General features: G+C 35.7%; 1 pseudogene; it reads right to left on the bottom strand.

Moving 5' to 3' along the window:
* Positions 1 to 3,408: 3,408 nt before the first annotated feature.
* LOC118575545 lies at positions 3,409 to 14,347 on the bottom strand (annotated as a pseudogene).
* Positions 14,348 to 15,126: the final 779 nt, after the last annotated feature.

Genomic DNA, 15,126 nt, shown 5'->3' with positions numbered 1-15,126 from the left:
ATTTTTATTATATTTGTATTTGTGTTTTAATTTTACACATCAGCCTTGGGTTCCCCTGTCCTCCCCCCTCCTGCCCCCACCCCACCTTCCCCCCAGCCCCTCCCCTCTATTCCCTTCTCCTCCAGGGCCAAGACTCCCCTGGGGATTCATTTAAACCTGGTGGATTCAGTACAGGCAGGTCCAGTCCCCTCCTTCCAGGCTGAGCAAAGTGTCCCTGTGTAAGCCCTAGGTTCCACACAGCCAGCTCATGTACTAAGGACAGGTCCCAGTACCACAGCCTGGATGCCTCCCAAACAGTTCATGCTATTCAATTGTCTCATTTATACAGAGGGCCTGATCCAGCTAGGGGCTCCACAGCCTTTGGTTCATAATTCATGTGTTTCCATTCATTTGGCCATTTGTCCCTGTGCCTCTCCAATCTTGGTCTCAACAATTCATGCTGTTACAGTCCCTCTTATTTCTCCACAATTGGACTCCTGGAGCTCCACCTGGGGCCTGGTTGAGGATCTCTGCATCCACTTCCATCAGTTATTGGATGAGAGTTCCAGCACAACTTTTAGGGTGTTTGGCCATCTTATCACCAGACTAGGTCAGATCAGGCTTTAAACTGCAGCCTGAAGCAGAGAATGGGATCTGGAAATGGTGTGTGGATGTAATTTCTTAAAGCCAAGCCCCAGTCACATATTTCCTCCAGCAGGGCAGAATTTCCTAAAAATTCCCAAATTATACCAACAACTTAGAAGGATTGATTTCCCTGCCTTCAAGCCCACATGCTAGCTATCTGTTACATGAATCAATTCATGATGAAGAAAAATTGTGAAAGCAGTTAGATGCCTCAACACCTGTTTCAGTAATTAATGCTTAATAGAAGAAAGAACTTCATGCAAAATTTATTCTATTAACAGTTGTTGTACCTGTTATTATGTGATGTTTCTGTGTTTGTGTGGGTTTGTGATAATTTAATCTGGTCCCTGAAAGTGTTAGACCATTGGATCTTTGAGATGAATCACAGGAAGTTGTCAAAAATCAGACCTTGTTCCTGGGAATGAACATTTCTTACCTGCCCAGTCATATCTCTAGTGTTGTAAACTTTTTAAAGTCTATTTATATCATTTTGAAGTGTGGAAATGAGGAAAAACCCATACAAGAGAAAAACCATATTCATGCAAACAATTTGTTAAAAACATTAGACATCACAGTTGTCTTCAGCTTCAAGAAAAAGAACTCATGGTTCATTTATTTTTCATCACACACTTGAAGGAAGTAAATTACCATGTTCACTTAGGACTAATGGTAGAGATCACTGCATTGTGATTTCTATCTTGAAACTTTTGAAGTTGATACTGAAGTGTGCTATATGTTTGACAAAAATATTTAGTGATGTTTATTTTGTTGCCTTTATATTTCTCCTATGCCTCTTGTTTATTTTCTATATTGTACTTTTCCTTGTGATAGGTAATTTTCTGCTGTAATGTAAAGAATGGTATACCTACAATCTAAGTGGTTCACTGTTGACTTAAATATCAGGCTGTGTGAGATCATACTTTTCAAGTAAGCTTGTCTGTAAAATGGTGTTGGTTTTTTGTTGCTGGCTTTGTTTTTCATAGTTTCACAAATTCCCTTGAGATATGTGCTTATAATTTTGTTTGGCTTGGATGTTAGTAATGATTTGGGGATATATTTGAACTCGTGATGCTCATGTATCCTCCTCCTGAGTACAAGTCCAAAGGCAGATGATGTACTCCCATCTTGTATGCTTTTTTCATCAAAATTAAACAATGTTAATGTTAAAATGCTTAATGGATGAGACTATAAGTAACGTAAAATACCTCATGTGTGTATTCATGTGTGTATTTTCATTTATCTGATAAAGATGTAATAAAGTAGGATAATGAGCAATCCACCATGCACCTCATACCATAGCTTGCTTTGTTATATATGTATATTTATATAATTTGATGTTCCAGGACTGTCCCATCCACAAGAGTTAACCATCTGTCATTTCATCATCAAGTACTTCCTTCAAAGAGAATTTTTCAGAGATGCCATGTAATGTAATATCACTAACATTTCTCTTGTAAGAAACATTTATGTGGTATGTGATATTATTATGGGTTGTAGGCTCATGGCAGATATGTAGAAACCAGAAGATAGCTTTGTGGTCCTCCTAATAGGATGATCATCATCTTGTTTCCAGGTTTGCACACCAAAGTCCTTACCAATGAGCCTTCTCACTGGAGCTCAAATAAGATGTGTAAATATACTACAACATTGAATTATTGTCTTATTTACAGATTGTAAACTAATTTCATAGAAGATTACAAAGACAAAGGACAAATAAATGATAAATTTTCTTTGCATATTAAAATATTTATAAAACCACATATTTTTCAAAATTGATTATGGGGACTAAGCATTTGTTTATAACATTGTCTCTGAAACACAATCAAATACTAGAGAATTGTCTCATTCCGAAAAGTTGTTTCTGCTAAGCCTGAGGACCTGAGTTCTGTCTCTGGGTTGTCTATACTACTCCTACAATTTTTTTTTTATTTCTGCACTTGGGCATTGACATATGTACACTCCTACATCAGCCCATACATAAATTATTTTTAGACCTGAGTAAGTGCCATTTGCAACTAAATGACTCCACAGGTTTCGTCACTAGAACTCCCTTAGGGGAAGCAGATAACAGACAAATGTAATGTGTCCTCTCAGTGCTACATCTACATCCTGGCACAGGTGTAGACACACAAATGCAGTTCAAACATTTTTAAGTTTTTAAGTGGATGAAAATAACAGCAAAGAAAATAACCCAATTATTGATAATATAAATGATGTGCCCATTTAAATTATAGAATTTCAAGAAATAATTCTGTTCCTCAAATAAATTATGATTTCTTTTTAAATATTGTTTTATCCTTTCATTTCCTGATTCCATTGTAGGTCACTTAGAAACCCATGTTTCTGGACTTAAAGGTACATTATATAATTCCAGCCCTAGGGAGTATATGTTGAGCCAATAACGTTGAGTTTGAGTCCAGCTTGATCCCAATAGTGAATTCCAGTGCAGCCTATTTGGACATATCATGTCTCAAAAAAATTCCAGAAGGAAAAGCATATCTCAAATTATGGAATTTTTTCATAATATAATCTGGCTGTACTGTGCCTGGTTTGAACAAAAGCTTTTGTTATCTTTACTCACATCAAGAGAAATGTGTTGACAATTAAAATAAAAAACAATCTAGAGAGTCCATTCACAGAGGTATAGAAATACATTGAATCCTTTGACAACCATTTAGAGGAGACATTCCTCACCTTCAAGTCACAGGAAACAAACAGCAGTAGGACATCATCATCATCAAAATTATAATGACATATTTGGGACCTGAAGAGTTGGCTCAGAAGTACTGGTCCTCTTGGTTACCCACGTTGGATTTCTCGCACCTACATACAAAAAAAGTCATGTGTTGTTTCTCTTCGAACTTACTCCAGTGATGGTCCATCCTAAACCTGGCAAGTCTTCCCTAAGAACTCACATAACAATCAAATGCTCAAAATTATCAATTCCATTGACTCATAATTTTATGCCACATGCAGTTCATATTCAAAATTTAAGTCTTTCACAGCACATTATCACAAATGTTAGGAAATTTGGACTGCATGACCAGAGACAGATCTGACAATGCAAGGTAGATTTGTCACATCTACCAGTATTTCCATGTACTTGAGAGCATTTGCCTTGCCCCTTAGGAAACCAGAAATGCAAATAGTGAAAAGACAGATATGTATGTGATTCCATATTGTAAGAAAGGCTTTATTCATGTGCCTGTTATCTTTAAAAAGAATGAAATTGAATTTAAGTGCATAAGTTTTGCAAGTTAGTGTACCAAGTTCATGCTAGGTACCAGTGGTGACCAGAATATGATATCTGATCCCCTGTGACTGGAGGCATGTCAGTTGTGAGCTGTCTTGTGAGTGCAGTGAATGATAGTCAGGCCCTGTGTGTGTACAGGTAGTATTCTAAGTGCTCAGCCTTCTATTCAAGCCTATGAACATGTCATTAAATAGTATTAAGGTGTGGATGGCTGATCTAAGTTCATCTTTACCTCAGCCCAGGTAATGCAAAAGAAAAAGAAGACTGAATGAACCCAAAACTACTTTTGACTTGGTGCTCCAAGAATTTGATTTTTCTCTTCTCCAAATGAGAATTTATTGTTTGAGGAGCAGAGTACACACTCATTTCAACTTTTGAAACATGTACCCAAACTTAGGTCTAATATCCAAAACAAATATATGGAACATAATTAGTTAAATGAAAGACAAATTCTCTTCTGATAATAAATTAATATCCAAAATACACATGCAGAACACAAGAAATCAGATAAATAAAATGAAAATTCTCAACTGATAAAAGTCTATTATCAAAAATATACATACTGAACACAAGTAATTAAATAAAACAAAAATTCTCACTTAAGAAAGAACTAATATCCAAAATATGCACACAGAACACTAGAAATCAAATATATAAAAAGGAAATTATCATCTGGTGAGTGTCTAATATCGAAAATATACATATTGAACATAATTAGATAAATAAAACAAAAAATCTCATCTGATAAATGTCTAATATCCAAAATATACATATTGCACACAGGATACCAGATAAATAAAACAAAAATTCTCATCTGATAAATATCTAATATAAAAAATATACATATAGAATACAGGAAAACAAATAAATGAAAATTCTCATCTGATAAAGTCTAATATCAAAAATATGCATATTGAACACAGGAAACTGGATAAAAATAATCAAACTTTCTCACCTGATAAATGTCTAATACCCAAAATACACACATTAAGCTCATATATCTTATTAAATAAACAAAAATTCTCATTAGATAAAAATGTCTAATATCAAAAATGCATATATCATGCACAAGAAATCAGATAAATAAAAATCACATCTGATAAAAGTCTAATAACTAAAATAAACGTATTGAATACAATAATTCAAAACATAAAAATTATCACCAGTAGGTCCAATATCCAAAATATACATATTGAACACAGGAAATCAGATACATAAAAAAAATTCTGATGTGATAAATTTGAATACCCAAAACAAACACACTGAAGATAATTAGATAAATAAAACAAAAATTCTCACCAGATAAATGTCTAATATCCAAAATATACATATTAAACACAGGATACCAGTTAAGTAAAACAAAAATTCTCATGAGATAATAGACTTTAATCAAAAATATGTATATTCAACACAAAAAATAGGTAAATAAAATGTAAATTCTCATCTGATAAAGGTATAATATCAAATATATACTTATTGAATACAAGAAATTAAATAAAACAAATATTCTCACCTGACAAAGAACTAATATTTTAATTATGCATACTGGAAATGAGAAATCAAATATATATATATAAAACTCTCATCTGATTAAGGACGAATATTCAAGATATACATAGTACATACAAGAAATGAGATAAATAAAACAAAAGTTTCATCTGAAAAAGGTCTAATACAAAAAAATACACATATTGATCACAGGAAATCAGATAAAATAATTCTCATCAGATTCGGAGGGCCCTGCAGGAAGGCTCCCCTTTTCCAAGACTGTAGGCAGGACCTGCAGTCTCCACACCCTGCCCCCACCACCATTTGCCAGAGACCCCAGCCACTTCCTGAGACTCAGAGACCAGCCCCTATCTTCCATCCTGCCCTGGAACTCCCACCTGGACCAGAGGTGAGTGCCTGGGGTTATAGTCAAAGAGGCAACCACCCCTGGGTTCTACCCCTGATCACCAGCCATCCCAGGAGGACCTGCCCAACTTGGCCCCAGTTTCAGGCCATTTGGCGGGCCCTGCAGGAAGGCTCCCCTTTTCCAAGACTGCAGGCAGACTCTGCAATCTCCACACCCTGCCCCCACACCCATTTGCTTGAGACCCCAGCCACTTCCTGAGACTCAGAGACCAGCCTCCAGCTCCCATCAATCTGGACCAGAGATACCCTCCAGTGGACACTATAACCACAATGCCCTGACCCCATACTCATCTGCCATAGACTCCAGCCACTTCCAGGAGACTTAGAAAGCAGCCTCCAGCATTCCATCCTGCCCGGGAACTCACATCTGTACCAGGGCTTCCATCCTGCCAGGGAACTCCCATCTGGACAAGAGGAGCTCCCATCTGGACAATAAGGAGATCCCAGGGACTTCCTGAGACTCAGAGTCCAGCTCCCAGCTCCTATCTAGCCAGCACTCTCATCTGGATCAGAGCTCCCATCTGGCCCAGAGCTTCTATATGGACCAGAGAGAGGTTCCGAAATCTGTCAGCTCTGTCTGTACCAAGTACACTGATAAGACCAAGAACAAATCCATGAGGAGATGGGCAGATGTCAAGGCAGAAGTACATACAACAAAATAAAGAGCAATACAGCATCATCAGAACCTAGCCCTCCTCCAACAGCTAGACCTGAAGATCACAGAATGGAAGAAGAAAACAACCTTGTAAGTAACATCATGAAGAGGCTAGAGCCTTATATAGAAGAAATCAAAAATAAAGTGGAGGAACAGACAAACAAAAAATGGGAAGAACAGTATAAAAAACTAGAGGAAATGACAAATAAAGGGGAAGAAATCAGGCAAAGATCCATGGTCAGGCCCCAGGTGGAGCTCCAGGCATCCAATTGAAAAGAAAGAGAAGGGACTGTAAGAATGTGAATTGTTGAGACCAAGATTGGAAAAGCACAGGGACAAATAGCCAAACAAATGGAAGCACATGAATTATGAACCAAAGGATGTGGAGCCCCCAGATGGATCAGGCCCTCTGAATAAGTGAGACAATTGAATAGCTTGAACTGTTTGGCAGGCTGTGGGACCGGGACCTGTCCTTAGTGCATGAGCAGGCTGTTTGGAACCATGGGCTTACACTGGGACACTTTGCTCAGCCTGGAAGGAGGGGACTGGAGCTGCCTGTACTGAATCCACCAGGTTTAAATGAATCCTCATGATCCTGGAGGAGATGGGAATGGATTGGAGGGGCTGGAGGAAGATGGGGGCAGGGACAGGAAGTGGGGGGGGGACAGGGGAACAAATGGCTGATGTGTAAAATTAAAACACAAATATAAATAACAAAAAAAAGAAATAGAATTTTCAGAGATTAAAAAATATCTCTAACCTTTTAATGTTCTGGGAAACTGTTTACTATAATCACACATGCGCGCGCACACACACACACACACACACACACACACACACACATCCACACACCAAACACAACACACTCCTCTTTATACAGCATGTGAGGTAAAACCCTCTGTCTATTGTTCTCATAAGATTTCCATATGAAAACAATAGTAGTATGTTTTCCTCTAAGACCCATGGCCTTATTCTTAGCTACATTCTATACACTTATCATTACACTCACATATAATTGTAGCTCTCACTTCTAATCAAAGAATTTTCTCTTTGCAGTAGATGAATAGCATTACAGAAATTCACACATGGTCAACATGCAGATAAAAATTGACTTTGGAGGGTCCAGCAACAACTAATAATATAAGGCTCAGGGAACATTACAGGAGAAGGTGTAGGCAGATTTTAAGAGCCAGAGCATCAGGAAGTCTGCTGTGAGACTGTGCTTTCTAACTCTGACAGGGAAGCTATATCTATGAATTCTGAACAAAATGACTGCTTAAACAAACCTCGACAATATCAATCATTTAACAGTTCAATTCAGTTGGGGGAAATCTCAAGGGCCCACCAGTAGATGAAGAGCTACAAGCAATTAACAATCAAGGATGTACAACCTGATTGGTTATCTAACACCAAGTGTCCAACTCTAGAAACATACATGCATGTACCACTGAACAGAATCATTATATTCATATGTTGATTCATTTATATGTATATGTAACAACAAAGATTAAATAAGAGAAGGCTGTGAATTTGGCAGCAGGCTGGAGTTGGTGGGAATGGGCATTGTAGGAGTGGGTAGAAGGAAGGGGAAAATGATGTAACATATTTTAATTATATATATATATATATATATATATATATATATATATGTATATATTTAAAGAACACTCAAAAATAAATAAAACAAAAATTCAAACCTGTTAAAGTCTAATATCAAAAATCTTCCTATTGAAAACAAGAAATTCGATGAATTAAACAAATATTTTCACAAATAAAAGTCTAATATCCAAACATTTCAGAGAGATTCATTTGGGAAGTAGGATGTTTTGATATTAGACATTTATCTGATAATTTTTGTATTTCTTAATTTCTTGTTTCCCATATGTATATATTTGATATTAGACATTTATCACATGAAAATTTTTATTTTATTTATGTAATTATGTTCAATATGTATATTTTGGATATTAGAATTTTATCAGAGGAGAATTTTTTTTTACTTTTTTCAATTGTGCAAATTTTATTTAGAAGTGGATCCACAAGATGAATGCCAATTTTCTCCTACTTCCATGTCTCATTTGCATTATAATGTAGCTTGGTGGGTTTTTTTCCTTTATTATTATGTGTTTCAAATTTTCTACATCAGCCATGGGTCCCCCTGTCCTCCCCCCACCCTCCCCCAGCCCCACCTTCCCACCAGCCCCTCTGCTCCATTCCCATGTCCTCCAGGATCAAGGAACCCCTGGGGATTCATTTAAACCTGGTGGATTCAGTACAGGCAGGTCCTGTCACCTCCTTCCAGACTGAGCAATGTGTCCCTGTGTAAGCCCAAGGTTTCAAACAGCCAGCTCATGCACTAAGGACAGATCCTGGTCCCACAGACTGAGTGCCTCCCAAACAGATCAAGATATTCAATGGTCTCAATTATACAGAGGGCCTGATCTAGCTGGGGGCTCCACAGCCTTTGTTTCATAATTCATGTGCTTCCATTTGTTGGGCTATTTGTCCCTGTGCTTTTTACAATCTTGGATTCAACAATTCACGCTCTTCAGATCCTCTTCTTTCTCAACAGTTGGACATCTGGAGCTCCACCTGGGGCGTGGCTGAGGATCTCTGCATCAACTTCCATCTGTTATTGGATGAGAGTTCCAGCATGACAGTTAGGGTGTTTGGCCATCTGATCACCAGACTAGGACATATCAAGCTTTCTCTCGACCATTGCCAGCAGACTACAGAGGATATATCATTGTGGATTTCTGGGGACCTCTCGAGCACTCTGCATATTCCTGTTCTTATGTGGTCTTCATTTATCATGATCTGTTATTCCTCATTCTCCCTTTCTGTTCTTGATCCAGCTGGGAACTTCTGCTCCCCTAAGCTTTCTTTCCCTCAAATCTTGCCCTTCATTACTCCCAATGTCGTCCAGGTTGTTCATGTAGATCTCATCCATTTCTCTGTCATTGGGTGATCCTTGGGTCTTTCCTAGTGTCCCATTTTCTTACTATCCTCCCTGGAGTTGTGTAGCATTCTAGTCATCTTTGTTTTACATCTAGTATCCTCCTATGAGTGAATACATACCATGTTTGTCCTCCTGAGTCTGGGTTACCTCACTCAGGATGATTTTTTCTAGATCCATCCATTTGTCTGCAAACCTCATGATGTCATTGTTTTTCTCTGCTGAGTAGTAATCCATTGTGTATATGTACCATATTTTCTTTATCCATTCTTCAGTTGAAGGGCATCTAGGTTGTTTCCAGGTTCTGGCTATTACAAACAAAGCTGATACGAACATAGCTGAGCAAATGCCCTTGTGGTATGATTGAGCATTCCTTGGGTATATGCCCAAGAGTGCTATAGCTGGGTCTTGGAGGAGATGGATTCCCAATTTTCTAAGGAAGCACCATATTGATTTCCAAAGTGGCTGTACAAGCTTGCATTCCCACCAGAAGTGGAGGAGAGTTCCCCTTGCTCCACATCCTCTCCAGCATAAGCTGTCTTCTGTGCTTTTGATCTTAGCCATTCTGACAGGTGTAGGGTAGTATCTCAGAGTCGTTTTGATTTGCATTTCGTGGATAATTAGGGATGTTGAGCAATTCCTTACATTTGAACTTCCTCTGTGGAGAATTCTTTGTTGAGTTCTATAGCCCATTTTTTAATTGGACTGTTGGGCATTTTGATGTCAAATTTCTTGTGTTCTTTATATATGCATATTTATATGTATATTTGGGATATTAGAATTTTATCAGAGGAGAATTTTTTATTGATATTGTTTCTTTGGTACAATGTGTATAGTTGGGATTTCAGTCCTTTATCAGATAAGAATTTTTGTAGTATTCATCTGATTTCTAGTTTTCAAAATGTATATTTAGGATATAGTCTTTTATCAGTTGACAATTTTTGTTTCATTTTCTTTCTTGTGTTCAGTATGTATACTTTGGATATAAGACCTATATCAGATGAGAATTTTGTTTTATGTAGCTAATATCCTGTCTTGTTTTTGAAATTAGTCCTTTATCATTCAGAATTTTTGTTTATTTATCTGGTTTCTTGGATTAAATTTGTGAATTTTGCAAATTAGAATTTTATCAGACGAGAATTTTCTTTCATTTAATTTCTTGTGTTCAATAAGTATATTTTTGACAATACACCTATATCAGATCAGCATTTTTTTGTTTGTTTTCTTTTTGTTTTTTTTGAGACAGTGTTTCTATGTGTAGCTTTGTGCCAGTCCTGGATCTTGCTCTGTTGTCCAGGCTGGTCTTGAACTCACAAAGATACCCCTGGCTGCCTCCTTAGTGTTGGGATTAAAGACATGCACCGCCACCATCCAGCTAGCATTTTAGTTTTGTTTATTTTATTTATCTGATTTCTCATGTACAGTATGTATATTTTCAGTATTACTCCTGTATCCAATGAAAAATTTTGTTTACTTTTCTAATTTCTTGATTTCTATATGTAACTATAGATATTACAACTTTATGAGATCAAATGTTTTGTTTTGTTTATCTAATTATATTTACTATGTCTATATTGGATATTAGAACTTTTTCAAAGGAAATTTTTGTCTTCTGTATCTGTTTTCTTGTGCTCATAATTTATATTTTCAATGATAGGTCTACTTTTCAGAATTCTGTTTTTTCTAATAATTTGTGTTCAAAAAGAATATTTTTGATATTAGACCTTTATCAGATGACAATTTTGTTTTATTTATTTGATTTCTTAATTTCAATATTCATATTCTGAGTATTACACCTTTATCAGATGAGAATATTTGTTTTATCTATCTTGTTTCTGGCATTCATTATTTATATTTTGGATATTAGACCTTTATCAGATGAGAAATTTTGTCTCATTTATCTAGTTTCTTATGTTCAATATAATAAAGGTCTACTGTCCAAAATATACATATTGTACATACTTATGTAAATGAAACAAAAATTCATTTCGGAGAAAGGTCTAATTTCCAAAATACACATACCGAACTCAAGAAATCAGAAAACAAATTTATTATGTGATAGAGTTGAAGTATAAAAACATACAAATTGTACACAAGAACTTAAATAAAACCAAAATTCTCATCTGATTATAGTCTAATATATATATATATTATATTGAACACAAGAAAATGAATAAACAAATTTTCTCACCTGATACCTGTTATCCAAAATAAACATGTTGGTCCCAAATAATCAGATAAATAACATGAAAATTTTCATCTGCTAAAGGTTCAATACCAGAAACATACATTATGAGCACAAGAAATTAAAGAAGAAAACAAAAATTCTTACCTGATAAATGTCTAATATCCCAAATATACACATTATCCCAAAATATTAGATAAATAAAACAAAATTCTCATCTGATAAAGCCTAATATCCAAAATATCCATAATGAGCACAAGAAATCAGATAAATAATACACATTTCTCATGTGATATAATTCAAATAGTAAAAAATACTCATTAAACAAAGGAAATTAAATAAAAGGATAATTCTTATCTGAGAAAAGTCTTATATCCAAAATATACATATTGAACACAAGAAATCAGAAAAAGAGAAGAAAATTCACATGTGATAAAAGTGAAATAATAAGAACATAATTATTGATCACAAGCAATTAAATAAAACAAAGAATTCTCCCCTAATAAATTTTTATATCCAAAATATACATATTGAGCACTAGATAAGACAAGTAACACAAAAATTATTTTCTGATATAGGTCTAATACCAAAAATGTTCATATGGAGCAAAAGACATCAGATAAATGAAACCAAAATTCTCAACTGATAAAGGTCTAACATATTGAGCACTAAAAGTCAGATAAATAAAACAAAATTTCTCATCTGCTAAAGGTCTAATACCAAAAATATATGTAATAAAGAATCCAGATAAATAAAACAAAAATTCTCATCTGATAAAGATCTAACATCCAAAATATACATATTGATAACAAGTAATCAGAAGCGCCAAATATTCTTATGTGATAATGGTAAAATAAAATATTGTTATTGAACATAGGAAATTAGATAAATCAAAATTTCTGAGTTTATAGTGGTCTAATATCCCAAATACACATATTGAACACAAGAAATTAAATAAAATAAAAATTCTTCCATCATAAATGGCTATATCCAAAATATACATATTGAACATAGAAATCAGATAAATAAAATTAAATTCTCATGTGATCAAGTTCTAATATCCAAAATATACATATTTAACATAAGAAATCAGAAAAAGTAATCAAAATCCTCATGTGGTAAAGGTCAAATATCAAAAATATAATTATTGAACACAAGAAACTAAGTAAGATAAAAAAAAATCTCCCCTGATAAAGCTCTAATATCCAAAATGTACATATTGAACACAAGAAATTAGGAAAGGAGAACAAAATCCTCACGTGATAAATGTCAAATATCAAAAACATACTAACTGAACACAAGAAATTAAAAGAAATATTCTCATCTGATAAATGTCAAGTATTATATATGTGTGTGTGTGTGTGTATAACACAAGAAATTAAATAAAACAATGATTATCTCCTGATTGTGACTTATATTCAAAATAAACATATCGAACATACAAAATTAGATAAAACAAAATTCGCATCTGATAAAGGTCTAATATGCTAAATATACATACTGAAAACAAGTTATCAGAAAAACCAAAAATTGTCATGTGATAAAGGTCAAATATCAAAAATATTGGTATTGAACATATTAAATTAGGTAAAAAATTCTCAACTGATAATGGTCTAATATCAAAAGTATACATATTGAACACAAGAATTCAGATAAATAAACCAGAAATTCTCACCTGATACAGGTCTAATACCAAAAATATACACAGTGAATACAAGAAAGAAAATAAACAAATATTCTCCCTGATGAATTTCTATATTGAAGATATACATACTGAGCATTAGAAATCAGATTAATAATACACCTTTCATCTGATATATGTCTTATGGCAAAAATATACATATTGAAAATAAGAAATAAGATAAAGGAGTTTCATCTGAAAAAGGTCTAAAATCAAAAATATACACACTGAAGAAAAGTAATCAGAAAAACAAAAAAAATCTCTGGTGATAAACGTTAAATATCCAAAATATCGATCTGAACATATAAAATTAGATAAAACAAAAATTCTCACCTGATGAAGGTCCAGGCTCCGTGGGCAAGAAGCGCGGGTCTGTCCACCAGGAGACAACAGGGATGCGGCTTAGAGGGGTTGGGTACTCAGTAGCCCCCTAACCAGCTGGAAAAGTCGAGCAGCTCGCGCTGCATGGGACTCAGCTCCCCCTGGCAGCCGCTGTCCTCTGATGAGTAGGTGGAGCGGGGGAACCAGGCTCTGAGCTGCCCCCGGGGTCCTGGGATGAAGAGGAGCAAGACAGCGACGCACTGGCGGGGGAGGCGGCAGGAGGCCCGCGGGCAGCCAACGGCCGAGTGGCCGGTGTTAGCAGCAGTTGACCAGCTTCACGCAGCTGCGTTCGCGCTCATTGCGGGGTGCCACGGCTGCTGAGCTGCCCCCGGCTTCAGTTGCTCCAGATCGGCGGCGGCGGCTGCAGGGCAGCAGTTCGGGAATGGGGGTCTCCACCGGGTAGCGCAGGTTCCAACGAATCCAGGCGAGGCGGGCATGAGTCGGGACAGCGCGCCGCCGTCCATCAAGCTCGCATTCAGCCCTCGGGCACCTGCTAGGAGTTTCTGGGTGCCACAGGAAAAGTGCCCGCAAGGAACCGGGTTCAGTGGGAAGCGTGCAGTCTCACCTCCACCGGTCTCAGGCAGGGCACTGCTGCAGGATTTCCTAGGGCACCAGTTGCTGGCTTTCTGGAGCCCTAGGACCCCGTGTTGTACAAGGGCCAAGAGTAAGGAAGCCTGGTATGCTCCTGTCCTGCACATGCGGTCAGACCTACCCTCGTCTCCAAAAACATACTTATTTAACACAAGAAATTAAATAAAAAAAAATAGTTCTCTCCTGATAAAGGACTATATCCAAAATATACTTATTGAGCACTAGAAGTCAGATAAATAATACAAAAATTCTCATCTGATAGAGGTCTATTATCAAAAAATATATCTTGAACACAAGAAATCAGAAAAATAAAACAAAAATTTCTCATCTGATAAAGGTCTAATATCCTAAATATACAGATTAAGCAGAAGAAATCAGAAAAACAAAACAAAATTTCTCATGAAACAAAGGTCTAATATCAAAAATACACATATTGAACAGAATAAATTACATAAAACAAAAATTTTCTTCTGATAAATTGAAATATCCAAAACATGCATACTGAACCCCAAAAATCAGAAAAATAAAACAAAACTTCTCATCTGATAAATGTCAAATATCCAAAATATACATATGGAACACAAGAACTAATAAAACAAAAATTCTCAGCAGTAAAGTGCTGATATGCAAAATATACACATTAATCCCAAGAAATCAGATAAAAAAATTGTTATCTGATAAAAGTCATATATCTAAAGTATACATATTGAACACAAAAAATTAAATAAACAAAAATGCTCATCTGATAAACGTCTATTATCAAAAATATACATATTAACAAAAGAAATCAGGTAAATAAAACAAAAATTCTCATCTGATAAATGTATAATATCCAAATATACATATTAAACACAAGGAATCAGAAAAACATATCAAATTTTCTCAT

Source organism: Onychomys torridus, unplaced genomic scaffold, assembly GCF_903995425.1.
Source record: "Onychomys torridus unplaced genomic scaffold, mOncTor1.1, whole genome shotgun sequence".
Lineage (NCBI taxonomy): Eukaryota > Metazoa > Chordata > Mammalia > Rodentia > Cricetidae > Onychomys > Onychomys torridus.
This window is presented reverse-complemented; position numbering and strand designations above follow the sequence as displayed.